General features: G+C 48.5%; 1 protein-coding gene across 1 annotated transcript in view; it reads right to left on the reverse strand.

Moving 5' to 3' along the window:
* The window catches only part of cacna2d2a (calcium channel, voltage-dependent, alpha 2/delta subunit 2a), a 1,197,503-nt gene that overhangs the window by 241,433 nt on the left and 933,572 nt on the right, over positions 1 to 22,498 (reverse strand). The gene's annotated exons all lie outside the window — the stretch shown is intronic.

Genomic DNA, 22,498 nt, shown 5'->3' on the forward strand with positions numbered 1-22,498 from the left:
CACCACAGGAGCCCATCTGCCTAAAAGAAATTTCCAGTTGGCACAGGAGAGCTTAGGTCTCTTAATTGCTCTTCCTGGCTACCTGCTGCTTGCTGTTTGGAAAACTGCTCAATGCTGGGACCTTGCTGGCAGATTGGGTGGCACCAAAACAATACCGAGCCAGTTTGCCTCTGGACTTACTGTCACCTACCTTCAAAAATCCAGCCCTAATAGTCACAACTGCCAAAGTGAAACAGTTAAACTCACATCTCCTAACAGAGCAGTTCAAAAAGGCACTCACCGCCACCTTTTCGAGGGCAATTTGGGATGGGTAACAAATGCTGGCCGAGCCAGCGACACCTACATCCCAAGAATGAAAAAAAACTCACAGCTGCCAATGCGAGACACAAATACACACAACTTCAAACAACATTAATATGAAATAAAAACACGAAATGCTGGAAAAAAAAAATCAGCAGATCTGGCAGCATCTGTGGAGAGAGAAAGAGAGTTAACATTCTGAGTCTCTTTAACTCTCCTGAAGAAGGCACTTTTCAAGACACTTTGGAAGAGTCTCAACAAAAAACATTTGATATCGTTTGGCACTTGAGATGTAGGTTTTAAGGAACATTTTAAAGGGGTAAAGTTAAGTAGAAAGGCAGAGTTCAGGGAGAGAATTCCAGTACTTAGGGCCTAGGCATGGCCACCAACGGTAGAGCGATTACAATCTGGGATGCTCAAAAGACCAGAATTAGAGGAGTGCTGATACCTTAGAGGCATTTTGGGCTGGAGGAGATTACAGAGATAGAAACATAGAAAAACTACAGCACAATACATGCCCTTCAGCCCACAAAGTTGTTCCGAACATGTCCTACCTTAGCGATTACTAGGCTTACCTATAACCCTCTATGTTACTAAGTTCCATGTACTTATCTAAAAGTCTCTTAAAAGACCCTATCGAATCCGCCTCCACCACCGTTGCTGGCAGCCCATTCCACGCACCCACCACCCTCTGAGTGAAAAACTTACCCCTGACATCTCCTCTGTACCTACTCCCCAGCACCTTAAACCTGTGTCCTCTTGTGGCAACCATTTCAGCCCTAGGAAAAAGCCTCTGACTGTCCAACATCTTATACACCTCTATCAGGTCACCCCTCATTCTCCGTCTCTCCAAGGAGAAAAGGCCGAGCTCACTCAGCCTATCCTCATAAGGCATGCTCCTCAACCTGGGCAACATCCTTGTAAATCTCCTCTGCACCCTTTCTGTGGCTTCCACATCCTTCCTGTAATGAGGCGACCAGAACTGAGCACAGTATTCCAAGTGGGGACTGACCAGGGTCTTATATAGCTGCAACATTATCTCACGACTGCTGAACTCAATTCCTCGATTGATGAAGGCCAGTACACCATACGCCTTCTTAACCACAACCTCAATCTGCACAGCTGCTTTGAGCGTCCTATGAACTCGGACCCCAAGATCCTTCTGATCTTTCACACTGCCAAGAGTCCTACCATTAATATTATATTCCGCCATCCTATTTGTCCTGCCAAAATGAACCACCTCACACTTATCTGGGTTGAACTCCATCTGCCACTTCTCCGCCCAGTCTTGCATCCTATCAATGTCTCGCTGCAACTTCTGACATCCCTCCACACTATCCACAACACCTCCAACCTTTGTGTCATCAGCAAACTTACCAACCCATCCCTCCACTTCCTCATCCAGGTCATTTATAAAAATCACAAAGAGTAAGGGTCTCAGAACAGATCCCTGGGGCACTCCACTGGTGACCGACCTCCATTCAGAATATGACCCATCTATAACCACTTTTTGCCTTCTGTGGGCAAGCCAGTTCTGGATCCACAAAGCAATGTCCCCTTGGATCCCATGCCCCCTCACTTTCTCAATAAGCCTTGCATGGGGCACCTTATCAAATGCCTTGCTGAAGTCCATATATACTACATCTATTGCCCTTCCTTCATCAATGTGTTTAGTCACATCCTCAAAATATTCAATCAGATAGGCAGGGCTGAGGCAATGGAGGGATTTGAAAACAAGAATGAGAATTTAAAATTGAAGAATTGCTTAACCGGTAATCATTATAGATTAGTGGGCATGGTGTATTGTATTAACTGGATTTGATATGAATGAAGAAGCCATAAACAAAAATAACCAAATTTACCAATGGTCCCCAAAAGAAGAAATTACCAACAATACTTCAATTTTTGTAATTTGCACATTAACACTAATCAGAACCAATGTAACTTAAACAGGAATTAATAGGCAAACAAAAAGATAATTTTAACTTGAATTAGTTAATACAATAAAGATACATCTTACACAACTTCAAGGACCCACACACACCCCACATAAATGTGACACCAAGTAATTGCACAGTTTTACAATATGCTGTTCTTTATTCACACAATGTAGGTGTAGACTCCTGATATGTGACACACACACACAGACTCTCCCCACAAACCAATATCTGACAAACTCACAGTCTCTCCCCACACACACTGATATCTCTCACACTATCACACAGATTCTCCCCACACATTGATATGTGGTACACTCATTTAAATACACCCCATGTACTCATATATGACACACACAGACTCTCCCACACATTGATATGTGACACACAAACACACACAGATATCTGACACACACATACACACACACAAACACACACAGATATCTGACACACACATACACACACACAGACACACAGATATCTGACACACTCACATAAACACTCTACACACACTTATATTTGACACACGCACAGAAACACTCCACACACACCAATATTTGTCACTAAGAAACACTCCCCACAAACTGATATTTGACACACACCACAGACTCTCCCCAATGACCAATATCTGATACACACACAGAGATTCTCCTCAAACACTGATATCTGACACACTCACACAGAGACTGTTCTCACGCACTGATATCTGAACACACAGAGAGAATACTCCACACACTGATATCTGTCACTCATACACACATACACTCCCCACACATCGATATCTGACACACACACACACTCCCACACATTGATATCTGACACACTCACACACACACACACTCCCCACACATTGATATCTGACACACTCACACAGAAAAGCAAATCTGTGTGTTTCCCAACCAGAAACCATGGATGAACAGGGATATCCACTGCTTACTGAAGTCCAGGTCTGAAGCGTTCAAGTCAGGTGACCATGACCTATACAGGAAATCCAGATTCGATCTAATGAAACCATCAAAGATGCCAAGGGACAGTAAAGGAGCAAGCTAGAGTCCAAGGTTAGCCACACGAACCCCCATCGATTATGACAACGTCTACAATGATATAACAGGCTACAAAGTGAAGGTGTGTAGAATCACTGGCAACAATGCACCCTTCCCCGATGAGCTCAATAAATTCTATGCCTGTTTTAAGTGAGAGGTCAGCAAGAGGACATCCTCTCCGGAAGTCTTGACTGAACTGAGGTCACCATTGCAGATGTCAGATCAGCCTTCTTGGAAGTTAACCCATGGAAAGCGATGGGCCCGGATGGGGTATCCAGATGAGCACTCAGATCCTACGTGGACCAGGGGTATTTGCAGACATCTTTAACAATTCCTTACACTGATCTGAGGTTCCTACCTGCTTCAAGACAATGACCATCATCCCTGTACCAAAGAAAAGCCAAACAGCGTGCCTTAATGACTACCACCCAGTGGCTCTGACATCCATCATTATGAAGTGCTTTGAAAGGTTAGTCATGGCACGCATCAACTCCGGTCTCCCAGATTGCCAGGTTCCACTACAGTTCACCTATCGCTGCAACAGGTCCACAGCAGATGCCATCTCCTTGGCCCTCCACTCAACCCTGGAACACCTAAAAATGACACATATGTCTGACTCCTTTTTATTGACTGCAACTCAGCCTTCAACACCATTATCCCAACAAAACTCATCTCCAAATCCGTGGCCTAGAGCTTGGCTCCCCCCTCTGCAACTGGATCCTAGACTTCCTAACCCATAGACTGCAATCAGTAAGGATAGGCAACAACACTTCCTCCACGATTATCCTCAACGCCATTGTCCCGCAGGGCTGTTTCCTCAGCTCCCTACTATACTCCTTATACACATATGGCTGTGTGGCCAAATTCTGCTCCAACTCAATTTTCAAGTTTGCTGATGATATAACCATAGTGGGTCAGATCTCAAACAATGGCGAGATGGAGTACAAGAAAGAGATAGAGAATCTGATGAAATGGAGCAATGACAATAATCTCTCCCTCAATGTCAGTAAAATGAAGGAGATAGTCATCGACTTCAGAAAGCGTAGTGGAAGACATATCCCTCGCTACATCAACAGGGATAAAGTGGAAATGGTTGAGAGCTTCAGGTTTCTGGGTGTCCAGATCACCAACAATCTGTCCTGGTCCCTCCATGCGACTCTATAGTTATGAAAGCCCACCAACACCTCTACTTTCTCAGGAAGCTAAGGAAATTTGAGATGTCAGCTACGACTCTCACCAATTTTTACCGATGCACCATAGAAAGCATCCTTTCCAGATGTATCACAGCTTGGTATGGCTTCTGCTCTGACCAAGACTGCAAGAAACTACAAAAGGTTGTGAACGTAGCCCAGTCCATCATGCAAACTAGCCTCCCATCTATTGACTCCATCTACACTTCGGGCTGCCTCAGAAAAACAGCCAGCATAATCAAAGACCCCATGCACCCCAGACATACTCTCTTCCACCTTCTTCCATCGGGAAAATTATACAAAAGTCTGAGATCACATACCAACCAACTCAAGAACAGCTTCTTCCCTGCTGCCATCAGACTATTGAATGGAACTACCATATATTAGCTGATTTTTCTCTACACTCTAGCTATGGCTGAAACATTATATTCCGCACCCTCTCCTTTCCTTCTCCCCTATGCACTCTATAAACGGTATGTTTTGTCTGCAGATCACAAGAAACAATACTTTTCACTGTATCCCAATACATGTGAAAATAATAAATTGAATCAAATCAAGAGACTTTCCGCATACTGATATCTGACGCGCACACACAGAATACTCCACACACTGATATCTGACACACAGAGACTCTATACACACGTACACACACACACAATATCTGATGTCCTCACAGAAACATTCCCCACACACTGATATCTGACATACACAGAAACACTGTGTTCCGTTTTAAGTAAGGAAAAGACCATAAGACCATAAGACATAGGAGCGGAAGTAAGGCCATTCGGCCCATCGAGTCCACTCCACCATTCAATCATGGTTGATTTCAACTCCATTTACCCGCTCTCTCCCCATAGCCCTTAATTCCTCGAGAAATCAAGAATTTATCAATTTCTGTCTTGAAGACGCTCAACGTCTCGGCCTCCACAGCCCTCTGTGGCAATGAATTCCACAGACCCACCACTCTCTGGCTGAAGAAATTTCTCCTCATCTCTGTTCTAAAGTGACTCCCTTTTATTCTAAGGCTGTGCCCCCGCGTCCTAGTCTCCCCTGTTAATGGAAACAACTTCCCTACGTCCATCCTATCTAAGCCGTTCATTATCTTGTAAGTTTCTATCAGATCTCCCCTCAACCTCCTAAACTCCAATGAATATAATCCCACGATCCTCAGATGTTCATCGTATATCAGGCCTACCATTCCTGGGATCATCCGTGTGAATCTCCGCTGGACCCGCTCCAGTGCCAGTATGTCCTTCCTGAGGTGTGGGGCCCAAAATTGCTCACAGTACTCCAAATGGGGCCTAACCAGTGCTTTATAAAGCCTCAGAAGTACATCCCTGCTTTTGTATTCCAAGCCTCTTGAGATAAATGACAACATTACATTTGCTTTCTTAATTACGGACTCAACCTGCAAGTTTACCTTTAGAGAATCCTGGACTAGGACTCCCAAGTCCCTTTGCACTTTAGCATTATGAATTTTGTCACCGTTTAGAAAATAGTCCATGCCTCTATTCTTTTTTCCAAAGTGTACGACCTCGCACTTGCCCACGTTGAATTTCATCAGCCACTTCTTGGACCACTCTCCTAAACTGTCTAAATCTTTCTGCAGCCTCCCCACCTCCTCAATACTACCTGCCCCTCCACCTATCTTTGTATCATCGGCAAACTTGGCCAGAATGCTCCCAGTCCCGTCATCTAGATCGTTAATATATAAAGAGAACAGCTGTGGCCCCAACACTGAACCCTGCGGGACACCACTTGTCACCGGTTGCCATTCTGAGAAAGAACCTTTTATCCCAACTCTCTGCCTTCTGTCTGACAGCCAATCGTCAATCCATGTTAGTACCTTGCCTCGAATACCATGGGCCCTTATTTTACTCAGCAGTCTCCCGTGAGGCACCTTGTCAAAGGCCTTTTGGAAGTCAAGATAGATAACATCCATTGGCTCTCCTTGGTCTAACCTATTTGTTATCTCTTCAAAGAACTCTAACAGGTTTGTCAGGCACGACCTCCCCTTACTAAATCCATGCTGACTTGTCTTAATCCGACCCTGCACTTCCAAGAATTTAGAAATCTCATCCTTAACGATGGATTCTAGAATTTTGCCAACAACTGAGGTTAGGCTAATTGGCCTATAATTTTCCATCTTTTTTCTTGTTCCCTTCTTGAACAGTGGGGTTACAACAGCGATTTTCCAATCCTCTGGGACTTTCCCTGACTCCAGTGACTTTTGAAAGATCATAACTAACGCCTCCACTATTTCTTCAGCTATCTCCTTTAGAACTCTAGGATGTAGCCCATCTGGGCCCGGAGATTTATCAATTTTCAGACCTTTTAGTTTCTCTAGCACTTTCTCCTTTGTGATGGCAACCATATTCAACTCTGCCCCCTGACTTTCCTGAATTGTTGGGATATTACTCATGTCTTCTACTGTGAAGACTGACGCAAAGTACTTATTAAGTTCCTCAGCTATTTCCTTGTCTCCCATCACTAGATTACCAGCGTCATTTTGGAGCGGCCCAATGTCTACTTTTGCCTCCCGTTTGTTTTTAATGTATTTAAAGAAACGTTTACTATCATTCCTAATGTTACTGGCTAGCCTACCTTCATATTTGATCCTCTCCTTCCTTATTTCTCTCTTTGTTATCCTCTGTTTGTTTTTATAGCCTTCCCAATCTTCTGACTTCCCACTACTCTTTGCCACATTATAGGCTCTCTCTTTTGGTTGGAGAAAAGTGGTGAAGTGATACGAGTAGTAGAGAAATGATCTTTTTCATGGATACAGTTTATCCTGAGTAACGACAAAGCTGAGTCACAGGTGGGAGTGATGATTACTGTGGTTAAAAAGCCAGTGGAAAATCAAATAACTGAGATGTTTCAGGAAGCATAGCCTGAGATGTTTCCCAACTGTGTGGTAACAAGATCACAAAGCCACAGGATGAGTCAGGAGGAAGAGAAATCAAGGAGTAAAGATAAGGGGGCGGAGGTTTATTATCAGAACAATCTTTGACCAGGTAATTGATAAAGAGTAAGAACGGGTGGAGGATGAAACGATACCTTTAGTTCAGGAAAGTTGGTAGAATTACAACAGATACAGAGATAAAGCAGTTGTATCAGAAAGCATACACAGGAGAATCTGAATGTATATGGGAATGTTTTTCCCTTAGAAGTAATAACTTAATGAGGAAGTGGAGACCTTTACATATTCAAGGGGATGAAAAATGGGCAAAAGTTCATCAAGTTGTATTAGCGCTGGGTTACAGAAAGGAGGTTTTGCGGGTAGCGCATGAGGTTCTAGTAGGAGATTATTCAGGGGTAAGGAAAACTCAAGTGAAAATACAAAAACACTTTTATTGGCCTGGACTGCATAAAGATGTGGTTGAATTTTGCCGTACGTCACACATCAGGTAGTAGGAAAACCTCAAGTGGTAATCAAACCAGCATCATTAATACCATTCTGGCATTTGAGGATCCTTTTACTAGGGTCCTAATTGATTGTGTGGGATCCCTGCCTAAAACAAAAAGTGGGAATCAATATTTGTTGACCATAATGTATGTGTCCACTTGATTTCCGGAGGCCATTCCATTACATAATACTGCAGCCCATTGATAGGCAATGGTAAGATCGCGGCCATTGAGTTTGGTATTGGCATTGCAACATTTTAGCATTTATGTTGCCAGCAATTCATCAGAAATAATTATTTGCACTAACCATAATCCTTTGAAGTTCCTGGAGAAGTTTAAAGATAAAAATGCAAGACTGTTTAGATGGAGCTTATTATTAAAGATATTTAATTTGAAGATTATACACGTAGCAGGAAGAGAGAACGTGATTGCAGATGCTTTATCATGGTTTTGATGTGAAAGAAGGAGTGAAAGTTCAGTGCTGGAAAAGAAAGACTGAACTGGATTATATGACTTAAATTGTATGCTTAGATGTAATAAGGTATATTTCATAGTATATTTAATAAGGTATATTTCATCTATTAGATGTAATAAGGTATATTTCATAGTATATTCAATAAGGTATATTTCATCTATTAGTGTGAAAAACTAGAGACTTTGGAAAACTGAAGTCACCTTTTCATATTGGTTCTTTTTTAAGGGGGGAGCTGTGATGATACTATGCTATTGATATATTTTGTTTCTGGAGAAATTCAGTTTTTCTACAGGCAGTCATTGTGTCTGGAAGACGTGCAGCTCAGATGCTGGGAAAGCAAGATAATTACTAATTTTAGCCATGTAGTGTTTACTTAGGAGAGGGCTGATGGACTCTTGTTTGAAAAAGATTTTCCTGGGTATTTCTTGATTAAAGGAATGGAAGCTGGAATTTTGTTTGGGTATACAGGGTCATGTGATACTGTGGTTAATGAGAGGAGTTAGGTATGTAGCAGAGAGAGAAAAACAGCTTTCTGTTCAGTTTTCTGGTGGTCTAAAGACAAAAAGCCTGCAAGCTGCTCTGAAAATCAAAACCTCTTTATAGCAAGTATGCCTGGGTTTGCTAACTGCATTTAAAGTGGCATTGAGTCTAAGAGGACTGTTGCTTATTTGGAACTGAAATAGTGATGTTAGAAATTAAATGGTTTCTTTTCATGTTTAAAGATTGCTCAACAGTTAAAAGTTAAGCTGCTTCAGTTTGTTAGGGCTATATTTGAACTGTGTTATGAATAAAGCTTGTTTTGATAAAAGATCCCTAATTTGTTAGTTGAATTACTCCTGGAGCAAAGCATCCGATCCTCACATTTATGCCAAAATAAAAAAAATTGTTGGGATCTACTTTAGCTTTATAATATCTTGGGGTTCGGGTCCAGGACCCTAACAATTACCCATATAAGGGCTTCAATTGACGGCAGGGCAGGAAGTCTGTCCCAGACATTTCTGCAATGATCTTTATCAGGGTGGAGGTGAGACGTGAGAAGGTCCCCACCTTCCCTCTGATTAAATGCCCTCTGTCACCAAACTCACCATGGGGAAGGGCAGTAAATTCCACTCCCAAAAACCATTCCCATTGAAATCTGACACACTCACAAAAACATTCCCTAAATACAGACATTTTACAAATACTTAGAAATAATTACGCTTTCTGGATTCTGTTTTCATAATCTAGGCAGTGCACTCTCCCACTGGAGTCAGTATGAATCATCGGAATAGTATTGGCCCTAGCTACACTTTGGCCTTTATGTAGCTCTCCAATTCGTTTATCTGAGTAGAGATAATGTCTGTTTGAGATAATGATCCCTTTGCTCTCCAAGATTATAGGAAATGAAGGCATTAAATTCAAGCTCACAGAGGGAAAATGTCTTTACTGTGAAACATTGACCTTTCACCTCAATTAACTGGCGATTGAAACGCAGCCAATAGTATGATGATACTGAGCTGAAGCAATCCTCTGGCCCATCTGCTGTGGAAGGCAAAGTTGCTGATGAGGAGGGGAGGACGCAAACATGTTCATCTGCTGATAGATTACAGATTGACTGGTGATGCCTACAAGGGTAATATTACAAAATGTAATGCTTCTCACCAATTCTACAGCTGTCACACACAGACACTGGGACAGCTTTTTTATCTAAGCTTTTTGACTAAAATTCATTGCTTGTTAAACTCAAAGTCCATTGTCCATAGGGCTTACACCTAATTAATTGGTTTATCTACCCCAGATGGACTGCAGTGGTTTACAAAGGTGGCTCACCATTGCCTTCTCACGGGCAATTAGGGATGGGCAACAAATGCTGGCCTAGCCAGCAATGCTCACCTCCCATGAAAGAATAAAAATAAATCATCTCTGTTGCAAAGCATTCAATGGAAGGATGACAAACATTTTCACAGTGACACCATACTACATTGCCTCTGCTATCAGCAATCTACTCCTGGATGAAGACACGCTCCAACAAGGACGTACTCCCAGATCATCAGATAGAATAGAGACTGGCTACATTGTAAATGTTGGCTCATTGCCAAGTGATGATGAAGCTCAAAGCCGATTAAATTACCTTTGACTTAATCTTTTCTCGGATGAGATTAGTTTCCACAGAATCTTCTCTTCATCCTGTCCTGCTATTCAAACCCTCATTCACCTCAGAGAACAAACCTTAGGCTCAGTGCAGTATTCCAGTCTGGGTTTGAAATCCACTCCAGCCAGTCCTGACTTGGAATTCTGGATTGATATCTAGTATCCTCATCCTGTAGGTTTGGTGGCCCAACCAAATCTCTCATTGTATAGGTGTGGAAGCCTATAAAACCTAACGACAAAGGTCACTGGTTTGGAAGATGCTGTTGAAAAAGCTTTGGCGAGTGTTGCAGTGCATCTTAAAGATGGTTACACACTGCTGCCACTGTGTCAATAATGGAGGGAGTGAATGGTCAAGGTGGTGGATGGGGTGCCAGTCAAGCACGGGATGCTTTGTCTTGGTTGATGTTGAGGTCCTGGACTGTTGTTAGAGCTGCACTCATCCAGGACAGTGGAAAGTATTCCATCACAATCTTGAATCATGCTTTGTAGATGGTGAAAAGATTTTGGGGAGTTTGGAAGTGAGGTACTCACTACAGAATCTGAGGCTGAGTTCGATAGAGTTTTGACCTACAAGGGAGTCAGGGTTATGAAGCCTAGGAGGGAAAGTGGAGTTGAGGTCATGGTTTTATTGAATGGTGGAGTAGGCTTGAAGGCCTAAATGGCCTACTCCTGCTCCTATTTTGTATGTTAATTCCCAGCCTTTGGTGTGCTGCAGCATTTAAGTGGCTGGTTCAGTTATTCTTCTGGTCAATGGTGACACCAAGGTGTTGATGGTGGAGGTTCAATTATAAGAATGTTGTTTAATGTCAATGGGAGGTGGCTATTATTTATTGTACTTTCATTAGATGCTAATTGTATTCAGGGTATTAATTGATAATCCATATATATGTATTGGAACAGGCTTGATATGTAATGTGTATCTCTGCAAATAAAAGATAATGGGCGGGATTTTCTGGTCGCTCTCGCCCTGAAACTGGAAAATCCCGCCCGAGGTCGCTATGCTACGATTCCTGTGGCGGGCAGAACGGGAAATTTCAGCCCAAGAAGTGAAAAAAGACTTGACTTCAGTTTTCCATACTTCATTGCCTGGCTGAGGTTTGACAGTTAGACAATTTATTATTGCAGATAATCATTGTCTGGCACTTGTGAGGCATCTATGTTACTTGCCATGTATCAGCCATGGATGTTGTCTAGGTCTTGTTTCATTATGTGGAAAATTATGGTGGTACTGAACACTGCAATCATCAGACAAAATTATCTCTGCTGACCTTATGATGGAGGAAAGATCATTCATAAAGCAGTTGTAGATGGTTGGGCCAGGATTTTTCTTTGAGGAATTTTTGCATCAATGTCCTGGGGCTGAGATGATTGGCCACCAACAACCACAATCCTTTGTGCTAGATATGACTCCTGCCAGTAGAAAATCATTCCCTTGATTTCCCTTAAGTTCCCATTAAGATTCACATTTTACAATAGGGCTCCTCAGTATCATACTCAATCAAATGCTGCCTTGATGTTGCATGAGTCCAAGCATAATAAGAGGAATGCTGGCTAGATTGCTCAGCCCCTGACCTACACATCGAATTTGGCTATGACAAAGACAGCAAAGTCTCCTCACTAAGATCTGCAGGCCCAACCAGGAATGGCTATTTTTATTGTCTTCTTAACATCTGAGGTAGATATGGAGCTGAGCACAAGCTGCAGGGGAACCTGCAGTAACAATCAGTTGTGGCCTGATACTTGCCAGGACCTTTACTCTATATCTGACCCAGTGCAGTACCAACCATGGGAGTGTTTGGTGGGAACTGTGTTGAAGGGGCTTTGCTCTGTATCTAACCCCATGCTGTACCTGTCCTGGGAATGATTGATGGGCATGATGTAGGGATGCCGGCGTTGGACTGGGGTAAGCACAGTAAGGAGTCTCACAACGCCAGGTTAAAGTCCAACAGGTTTATTTGCCAGCACAAGCTTTCGGAGTCTTGCCAAATAAACCTGTTGGACTTTAACCTGGTGTTGAGAGACTCCTTACCATTTTTGATGGGGACAGTGCAGAGCAGGCTTGTCCAATCTTTTTGCTTGGTATGGAGGGCACATTTCAATTTTTTCCCACTCAAGGAGCCAATGAGCAAATTGTAGAAAGTTAAGGTCTGGCGCAATATTAAATATGAATTTTGGAGAAAAAGCTGAGGTGTGAAAATAAACACTTTCTGAGCAAAAATAAAGCTGACCATTAGAATGGGAAAAAAGGATGTGTGTGTGTGTCCTAGCACTCACCCCAAATTCGGAAAATCCCGCCCGAAGTCAATGCATTGTCTGCCTCCTGTCCACTACGATTCCGGTGGCGAGCGGAATGGGAAAATTCCTCACCTAGTCTCAGGATGTTAACTCAATCACCCTCAACCATGTGAAAGTGGGTGTATGGGGATGTTGTTGTGTGGGGGTGATTGTGAATGAGAACCCCGAGACTGGAAGTGAGGCAGACTTCCATGCACACTCTCCTCTCTCTCTCACACACACACACACTCTCCTCTCTCTCACACACACACTCTCCTCTCTCTCACACACACACTCTCCTCTCTCTCACACACACTCTCCTCTCTCTCACACACACTCTCCTCTCTCTCACACACACTCTCCTCTCTCTCACACACACTCTCCTCTCTCTCACACACACTCTCCTCTCTCTCACACACACTCTCCTCTCTCTCACACACACACACTCTCCTCTCTCTCACACACACTCTCCTCTCTCTCACACACACACACTCTCCTCTCTCTCACACACACTCTCCTCTCTCTCACACACACACTCTCCTCTCTCTCACACACACACTCTCCTCTCTCTCACACACACTCTCCTCTCTCTCACACGCACACTCTCCTCTCTCTCACACGCACACTCTCCTCTCTCTCACACACACTCTCCTCTCTCTCACACGCACACACTCTCCTCTCTCTCACACACACACACACTCTCCTCTCTCTCACACACACACTCACCTCTCTCTCACACACACTCTCCTCTCTCTCACACACACACACTCTCCTCTCTCTCACACACACACACACACTCTCCTCTCTCTCACACACACACACACTCTCCTCTCTCTCACACACACACTCTCCTCTCTCTCACACACACTCTCCTCTCTCTCACACACACACTCCTCTCTCTCACACACACACACTCTCCTCTCTCTCACACACACACTCTCCTCTCTCTCACACACACACTCTCCTCTCTCTCACACGCACACACTCTCCTCTCTCTCACACACACTCTCCTATCTCTCACACGCACACACTCTCCTCTCTCTCACACGCACACACTCTCCTCTCTCTCACACACACACTCTCCTCTCTCTCACACACACACTCTCCTCTCTCTCACACGCACACACTCTCCTCTCTCTCACACACACTCTCCTCTCTCTCACACACACACTCTCCTCTCTCTCACACACACACTCTCCTCTCTCTCTCACACACACTCTCCTCTCTCTCACACACACTCTCCTCTCTCTCACACACACACTCTCCTCTCTCTCACGCACACACTCTCCTCTCTCTCACACGCACACACTCTCCTCTCTCTCACACACACTCTCCTCTCTCTCACACGCACACACTCTCCTCTCTCTCACACACACACTCTCCTCTCTCTCACACACACTCTCCTCTCTCTCACACACACTCTCCTCTCTCTCACACACACTCTCCTCTCTCTCACACGCACACACTCTCCTCTCTCTCACACGCACACACTCTCCTCTCTCTCACACGCACACACTCTCCTCTCTCTCACACACACTCTCCTTTCTCTCACACACACTCTCCTCTCTCTCACACACACTCTCCTCTCTCTCACACACACTCTCCTCTCTCTCACACACACTCTCCTCTCTCTCACACACACACACTCTCCTCTCTCTCACACACACTCTCCTCTCTCTCACACACACTCTCCTCTCTCTCACACACACTCTCCTCTCTCTCACACACACTCTCCTCTCTCTCACACACACTCTCCTCTCTCTCACACACACTCCCTCTCTCACACACACACTCCCTCTCCTCTCACACACACTCTCCTCTCTCTCACACACACACACTCCTCTCTCTCACACACACACTCTCCTCTCTCTCACACACACTCTCCTCTCTCACACACACTCTCCTCCTCTCTCACACACACTCTCCTCTCTCACACGCACACACTCTCCTCCTCTCACACACACACTCTCCTCTCTCTCACACACACTCTCCCTCTCTCTCACACACACTCTCCTCTCTCTCACACACACTCTCCTCTCTCTCACACACACTCTCCTCTCTCTCACACACACTCTCCTCTCTCTCACACACACTCTCCTCTCTCTCACACACACTCTCCTCTCTCTCACACACACTCTCCCTCTCTCACACACACACACTCTCCTCTCTCTCACACACACTCTCCTCTCTCTCACACACACACTCTCCTCTCTCTCACACACACTCTCCTCTCTCTCACACACACACACTCTCCTCTCTCTCACACACACTCTCCTCTCTCTCACACACACTCTCCTCTCCTCTCACACACACACTCTCCTCTCTCTCACACACACTCTCTCCTCTCTCTCACACGCACACACTCTCCTCTCTCTCTCACACACACTCTCCTCTCTCTCACACACACTCTCCACTCTCTCACACACACTCTCCTCTCTCTCACACACACTCTCCTCTCTCTCACACACACACTCTCCTCTCTCTCACACACACTCTCCTCTCCTCACACACACACACTCTCCTCTCTCACACACACACACACACATACTCTCCTCTCTCTCACACACTCTCCTCTCTCTCACACACACACTCTCCTCTCTCTCACACACACACTCTCCTCTCTCTCACACACACTCTCCTCTCTCTCACACACACTCTCCTCTCTCTCACACACACACACTCTCCTCTCTCTCACACACACTCACTCTCCTCTCTCTCACACACACTTCTCCTCTCACACACACTCACCTCTCTCACACACACTTCTCTCTCACACACACACTCTCCTCTCTCTTACACACACTCTCTCTCTCACACACACACACTCTCCTCTCTCACACACACACACACACACTCTCCTCTCTCTCACACACTCTCCTCTCTCTCACACACACACTCTCCTCTCTCTCACACAACACTCTCCTCTCTCTCACACACACTCTCCTCTCTCTCACACACACTCTCCTCTCTCTCACCACACTCTCCTCTCTCTCACACACACTCTCCTCTCTCTCACACACACACTCTCCTCTCTCTCACACACACTCTCCTCTCTCTCACACACACACTCTCCTCTCTCACACACACTCTCCTCTCTCACACACACACTTTCCTCTCTCACACACACACACTTTCCTCTCTCTCACACACACACTCTCCTCTCTCTCACACACACACTCTCCTCTCTCTCACACACACTCTCCTCTCTCTCACACACACACTCTCCTCTCTCTCTCACACACTCTCTCCTCTCTCTCACACACACACTCTCCTCTCTCTCACACACACACTTTCCTCTCTCACACGCACTTTCCTCTCTCTCACACGCACACACTCTCCTCCCTCTCACCACTCTCCTCTCTCCTCACATGCACACTCTCCACTCTCTCACACGCACACACTCTCCCTCTCTCACACACACACTCTCCTCTCTCTCTCACACACACACTCTCCTCTCTCTCACACACACTCTCCTCTCTCTCACACACACTCTCCTCCTCTCACACACACTCTCTCTCTCACACACACACACTCTCCTCTCTCCCACACACACACTCTCCTCTCTCTCACACACACACCCCCTCACACACACACACTCTCTCTCTCACACACACACACACACTCTCCTCTCTCACACACTCTCCTCTCTCTCACACACACACTCTCCTCTCTCTCTCACACACACTCTCCTCTCTCTCACACACACACTCTCCTCTCTCTCACACACACACTCTCCTCTCTCACACGCACACACTCTCCTCTCTCTCTCACACACACACTCTCCTCTCCTCACACACACACTCTCCTCTCTCTCACACACACACTCTCCTCTCTCACACACACTCTCCTCTCTCACACACACTCTCCTCTCTCTCACACACACTCTCCCTCTCTCACACACACACTCTCCTCTCTCTCACACACACTCCTCCTCTCTCTCACACACACACTCTCCTCTCTCTCACACACACTCTCCTCTCTCTCACACACACTTCCCCTTCTCACACACACTCTCCTCTCTCTCACACACACTCCCTCTCACACACACTCTCCTCTCTCTCACACACACTCTCCCTTTCACACACACACTCTCCTCTCTCTCACACACACTCTCCTCTCTCACACACACACACTCTCCTCTCTCACACACACTCTCCTCTCTCACACACACTCTCCTCTCTCTCACACACACTCTCCTCTCTCTCACACACACTCTCCTCTCTCTCACACACACTCTCCTCTCTCACACACACTCTCCTCTCTCTCACACACACTCTCCTCTCTCTCACACACACTCTCCTCTCTCTCACACACACTCTCCTCCTCTCACACACACACTCTCCTCTCTCTCACACACACTCTCCCTCTCTCACACACACACACTCTCCTCTCTCACACACACACACTCTCCTCTCTCACACACACACACTCTCCTCTCTCACACACACACACTCTCCTCCTCTCACACACACTCTCCTCTCTCTCACACACACACACTCTCCTCTCTCTCACACACACACTCTCCTCTCTCTCACACACACTCTCCTCTCTCTCAGACACACACTCTCCTCTCTCTCACACACACACACTCTCCTCTCTCTCACACACACACTCTCCTCTCTCTCACACACACTCTCCTCTCTCACACACACACTTTCCTCTCTCACACACACACACTCTCCTCTCTCTCACACACACTCTCCTCTCTCTCACACACACACTCTCCTCTCTCTCTCACACACTCTCTCCTCTCTCTCACACACACACTCTCCTCTCTCTCACACACACACTTTCCTCTCTCTCACACACACTTTCCTCTCTCTCACACGCACACACTCTCCTCCCTCTCACACACTCTCCTCTCTCTCACATGCACACTCTCCACTCTCTCACACGCACACACTCTCCTCTCTCTCACACGCACACACTCTCCTCCCTCTCACACACTCTCCTCTCTCTCACATGCACACTCTCCACTCTCTCACACGCACACACTCTCCTCTCTCACACGCACACAATCTCGTCCCTCTCTCACACGCACACACTCTCCTCTCTCTCACACGCACACACTCTCCTCTCTCTCACACACACACACTCTCCTCTCTCTCACACGCACACACTCTCCTCTCACACGCACACACTCTCCTCTCTCTCACACGCACACACTCTCCTCTCTCTCACACGCACACACTCTCCTCTCTCTCACACGCACACACTCACCTCTCTCTCACACGCACACACTCTCCTCTCTCTCACACGCACACACTCTCCTCTCTCTCACACGCACACTCTCCTCTCTCTCACACGCACACACTCTCCTCTCTCTCACACACACACTCTCCTCCCGCTCTCTCACGCACACACTCTCCTCCCGCTCTCTCACGCACACACTCTCCTCCCTCTCACACACGCACACTCCCTCTTCTCAGACACGCGCACTCTCTTCTCTCTCTCTCACGCACATGCTCTCCTCTCTCTCTCTCACGCGTGCACTCTCCTCTCTCTCTCTCACGCGCGCACTCTCCACTCTCTCTCTCACACGCGCACTCTCCACTCTCTCTCTCACACGCGCACTCTCCTCTCTCTCTCTCACACGCGCACTCTCCACTCTCACTCTCACGCGCGCACTCTCCACTCTCTCTCTCACACGCGCACTCTCCTCTCTCTCTCTCACACGCGCGCTCTCCTCCCTCCCCACACGCGTGCTCTCCTCCCTCTCACACGCGCACTCTCCTCCATCTCACACACGCGCTCTCCTCCCTCTCACACGCGCGCTCTCCTCCCTCTCACACGCGCGCTCTCCTCCCTCTCACACGCGCGCTCTCCTCCCTCTCACATGCGCACTCTCCTCCCTCTCACACGCGCGCCCTCCTCTCTCTCTCACACGCGCGCCCTCCTCTCTCAGACCGCGCCCTCCTCTCTCACATGCGCGCCCTCCTCTCTCTCACACGCGAACCCTCCTCTCTCTCACACGCGCGCCCTCCTCTCTCTCACACGCGCGCCCTCCTCTCTCTCTCACACACGCGCCCTCCTCTCTCACACTCATACCCTCCTCTCTCTCACACGCGCGTCCTCCTCTCTCTCTCACACGCGCGCCTTCCTCTCTCTCTCACACGCGCGCCCTCCTCTCTCTCACACACGCGTGCCCTCCTCTCTCTCTCACACGCGCGCCCTCCTCTCTCACACTCGCACCCTCCTCTCTCTCGCCCATGCGCCCTGCTGCCTCGCCCTCCGTCCCACCCCCCCACCTCGCCCTCCGTCCCACCCCCTGCCTCGCCCTCCGTCCCACCCCCCGCCTCGCCTCCGTCCCACCCCCCCGCCTCGCCCTCCGTCCCACCCCCCCGCCTCGCCCTCCGTCCCACCCCCCCGCCTCGCCCTCCGTCCCACCCCCCCGCCTCGCCCTCCAGCCCACCCCCCCTCTTTGTCTCGCCCTCCGTCCTATCCCCCCCCTCCTTCTCTCCCCGTCCTTCTCTCCCCCTCTCCCCGCCCCCCCTTCTCTCCCCGCCCACCCCTTCTCTCCCCGCCCACCCCTTCTCTCCCCGCCCCCCCTTCTCTCCCCAACCCCCCTTCTCTCCCCACCCACCCCTTCTCTCCCCGCCCCCCCTTCTCTCCCCAACCCCCCTTCTCTCCCCACCCACCCCTTCTCACCCCGCCTCCCCTTCTCTCCCCGACCCCCTTCTCTCCCCACCCACCCCTTCTCTCCCCACCCACCCCTTCTCTCCCCGCCCCCCCTTCTCTCCCCAACCCCCCTTCTCTCCCCACCCACCCCTTCTCTCCCCGCCCCCCCTTCTCTCCCCCCTCTTTCTCTCCCCCTCCGTCCCATCCCCCCCCTACTTCCCTGCCCCGACCCCCGCCCCCCTTCTCTCCCCCTCCCCCACACCCCTTCTCTCCCCCTTCCCCCACACCCCTTCTCTCCCCCTCCCCTGCCCCCCCTTCTCTCACCCCTCCCCCCGCCCCCACTTCTCTTCCCCCTCCCCCGCCCCCCTTCTCTTCTCCCTCCTCCCCGCCCCCTTCTCTCCCCCTCCCCCCACACCCCTTCTCTCCCCCTCCCCCCACACCCCTTCTCTCCCCCTTCCCCCACACCCCTTCTCTCCCCCTTCTCTCCCCCTCCCCTTCTCTCACCCCTCCCCCGCCCCCACTTCTCTTCCCCCTCGCCCCGCCCCCCTTCTCTTCCCCCTCCCCCGCCCCCCCTTCTCTCCCCCTGCCCCCGCACCCCGCCCCCCCTTCTCTTCACTCCCCGCCCCCTTTCTCTCCCCGCCCCCCCTTCTCTTCCCCCCTTCTCTCCCCACCCCCCTTCTAACCCCCACTTCTCCCCCCCTCTCCCCGCCGCCCCCTCCTCTCCCCCCCTCCCCGCCGCCCCCTCATCTCCCCCCCTCCCCCTCATCTCCCCGCCGCCCCCCCCTCCCCGCCGCCCCCTCATCTCCCCCCTTCCCCGCCGCCCCCCCTCCCCGCCGCCCCCTCCCCTCCCCCTCCCCGCCGCCCCCTCCTCTCCCCCTCCCCGCCGCCCCCTCCCCGCCGCCCCCTCCCCGCCGCCCCCTCCCCGCCGCCCCCTCCCCGCCGCCCCTCCTCTCCACCCCTCCCCGCCCGCCCCCTCCTCTCCCCCCTCCCCGCCCGCCCCCTCCTCTCCCCCCCTCCCCGCCCGCCCCCTCCTCTCCCCCCTCCCCGCCCGCCCCCTCCTCCCCCCCCCTCCCCGCCCGCCCCCTCCTCTCCCCCCCTCCCTGCCCGCCCCCTCCTCTCCCCCCTCCCCGCCCGCCCCCTCCTCTCCCCCCCTCCCCGCCCGCCCCCCCTCCCCGCCCGCCCCCTCCTCTCCGCCCTCTCCCCGCCCGCCCCTTCCTCTCCGCCCTCTCCTCTCTGCCCCCTCCTCTCCTCCCCTCCCCCCTCCTCTCCCCCCGCCCCCTCCTCTCCCCCCGCCCCCTCCTCTCCCCCCGCCCCCTCCTCTCCCCCCCGTCTCCCCTTCTCTCTCCCCCTCCCCGTCGCCCCCCCCCCCGCTCTCCCCCCGCCCTTCCGCTCTCCCTGCGCCCCCCGCTCTCCCCCCGCCCCCCCCACACCCCCCCCGCTCTCCCCGCACCCCCCCCCCCCCCGCTCTCCCCACCGCCCCCCTAAAGATATGGGGTTAATCCAGGAAGGTGGTAGGTCAGCAATAATTGTGATAGCGGAGCAGGCTTGAAAGGCCAAATCTTCTGCTCTGCTCCAAGTTACTATGTTTTACATTATATATTCCAGTTCCCTTGAGATGAACATTAGCATCCTTATGAACAACTTTTGTTCAAAACCTGTCCACTAACTTCTAGTGAATTCTGTGCTAAATCCCTTTGACCTTCCGTAGTTCCTGAATTCTCATCTGATTTACTTTTCTTGGGTTCAAAGTAACTAATCTCACACTTCCCCTTCTTATACTCAATCTGCCATAGTGTTGTCCACTCACTTAATCTATTGATTTCTCCTTGCAACTTTCAGTTGCCACTACTTACTGTGCTACCTAACTTGGTGTTGTCAGCCAACTTAGATGTACAACTCTATTTCTTATTCTAAGTCGCTGATAAATATAGTGAAAAGCTGAAGCTCAGCATAGATCCCTGATGGATCTTCACTGATGCCTGCCGACTGACAATCTTGGTATTAACACCCCAAATAAGAATCTAGCCCGACAAACTCAATAAAGAGCTAATTACCCCGTCTATCAAATCTGACGAGTAAATCAACAGGCAGCTCGTCAGAAATCCAAAAATAATAACTCTCAAGAAACAAGTTGCTAGTTACTGAATCTTTTTCTCAGAATCCTGACATACTCCAGAACAACACAATCCAGCTAAAGTCAATAAAAAGGCAAAATATATTCAAGAGCAAAGGCACAGTGATAATTCAGTTTCATAACATAGGTTCTGTTCAAAAGGGAGATGTGATTCTAATGGGATCTAGTGAGTGACAGTATCCTGAATATCATTGCCAGCCATCATGAAAACTGTGATTTAGAATTCAAACTGCAATCGTCGACACGTATTCCTCTCAGTCAGAGAACAATGGAAGCAAATTCAATCTTTTCAACAGGATGATAAGCTTCTGTATCACATTAAGTGTGTCGAGAGCACAAGCCTTTTCCCACTGTGATTCTGATTAGCATGGTTATCTATTTTTCTGCACGGTGTAATAAAGAATAGAAAAATCTCATTTTACCATTTAGGAACCAGACCCAAAGGTTTCTTATCTCGCACTGACTGCTGCCTGACCTCGCTCTACTTCTGCAGGTCCAAATCGAGCCTGAAGCACTGACAGTCCCAATTATTCTGACCTTGACAGTGGTCTGTTCAGACTACTTACATTAGTGATACCCATACCTGAGCTCATGACTAATTCATACACTCTCGACATTCATAACACAAATATCATCTGTTTTTTAAATATGAAGTTTCTCTGTTTGTTTCCAATTTCAGCCTCTTGCATATATCCAATTTTCATTGCTGTAGTGCTGGCAAACATGACATTAGCTGTCAAGCCTCTAAGCTCTTCAAATCTTTATATGGCTTGGTAACAAATTTTGTTTGTTTTTTTTCTGTTCATTCACAGGTTGTGGGCATTGTTGACTAAGCCAGCATTTATTGTCCATTCCTGATTGCTCTTGAGAAGCTGATGGTGAGCTGTGTTCTTGAACAGTTGCAGTCCATGTGGTGTAGGTGCTATTAGGGAAGGAATTCAAGAATTTTGACGCATCGACAGTGAAGAAACGGTGATATATTTCCAAGGTGA

Source organism: Mustelus asterias, chromosome 3, assembly GCF_964213995.1.
Source record: "Mustelus asterias chromosome 3, sMusAst1.hap1.1, whole genome shotgun sequence".
Classification (NCBI taxonomy): Eukaryota; Metazoa; Chordata; class Chondrichthyes; order Carcharhiniformes; family Triakidae; genus Mustelus; species Mustelus asterias.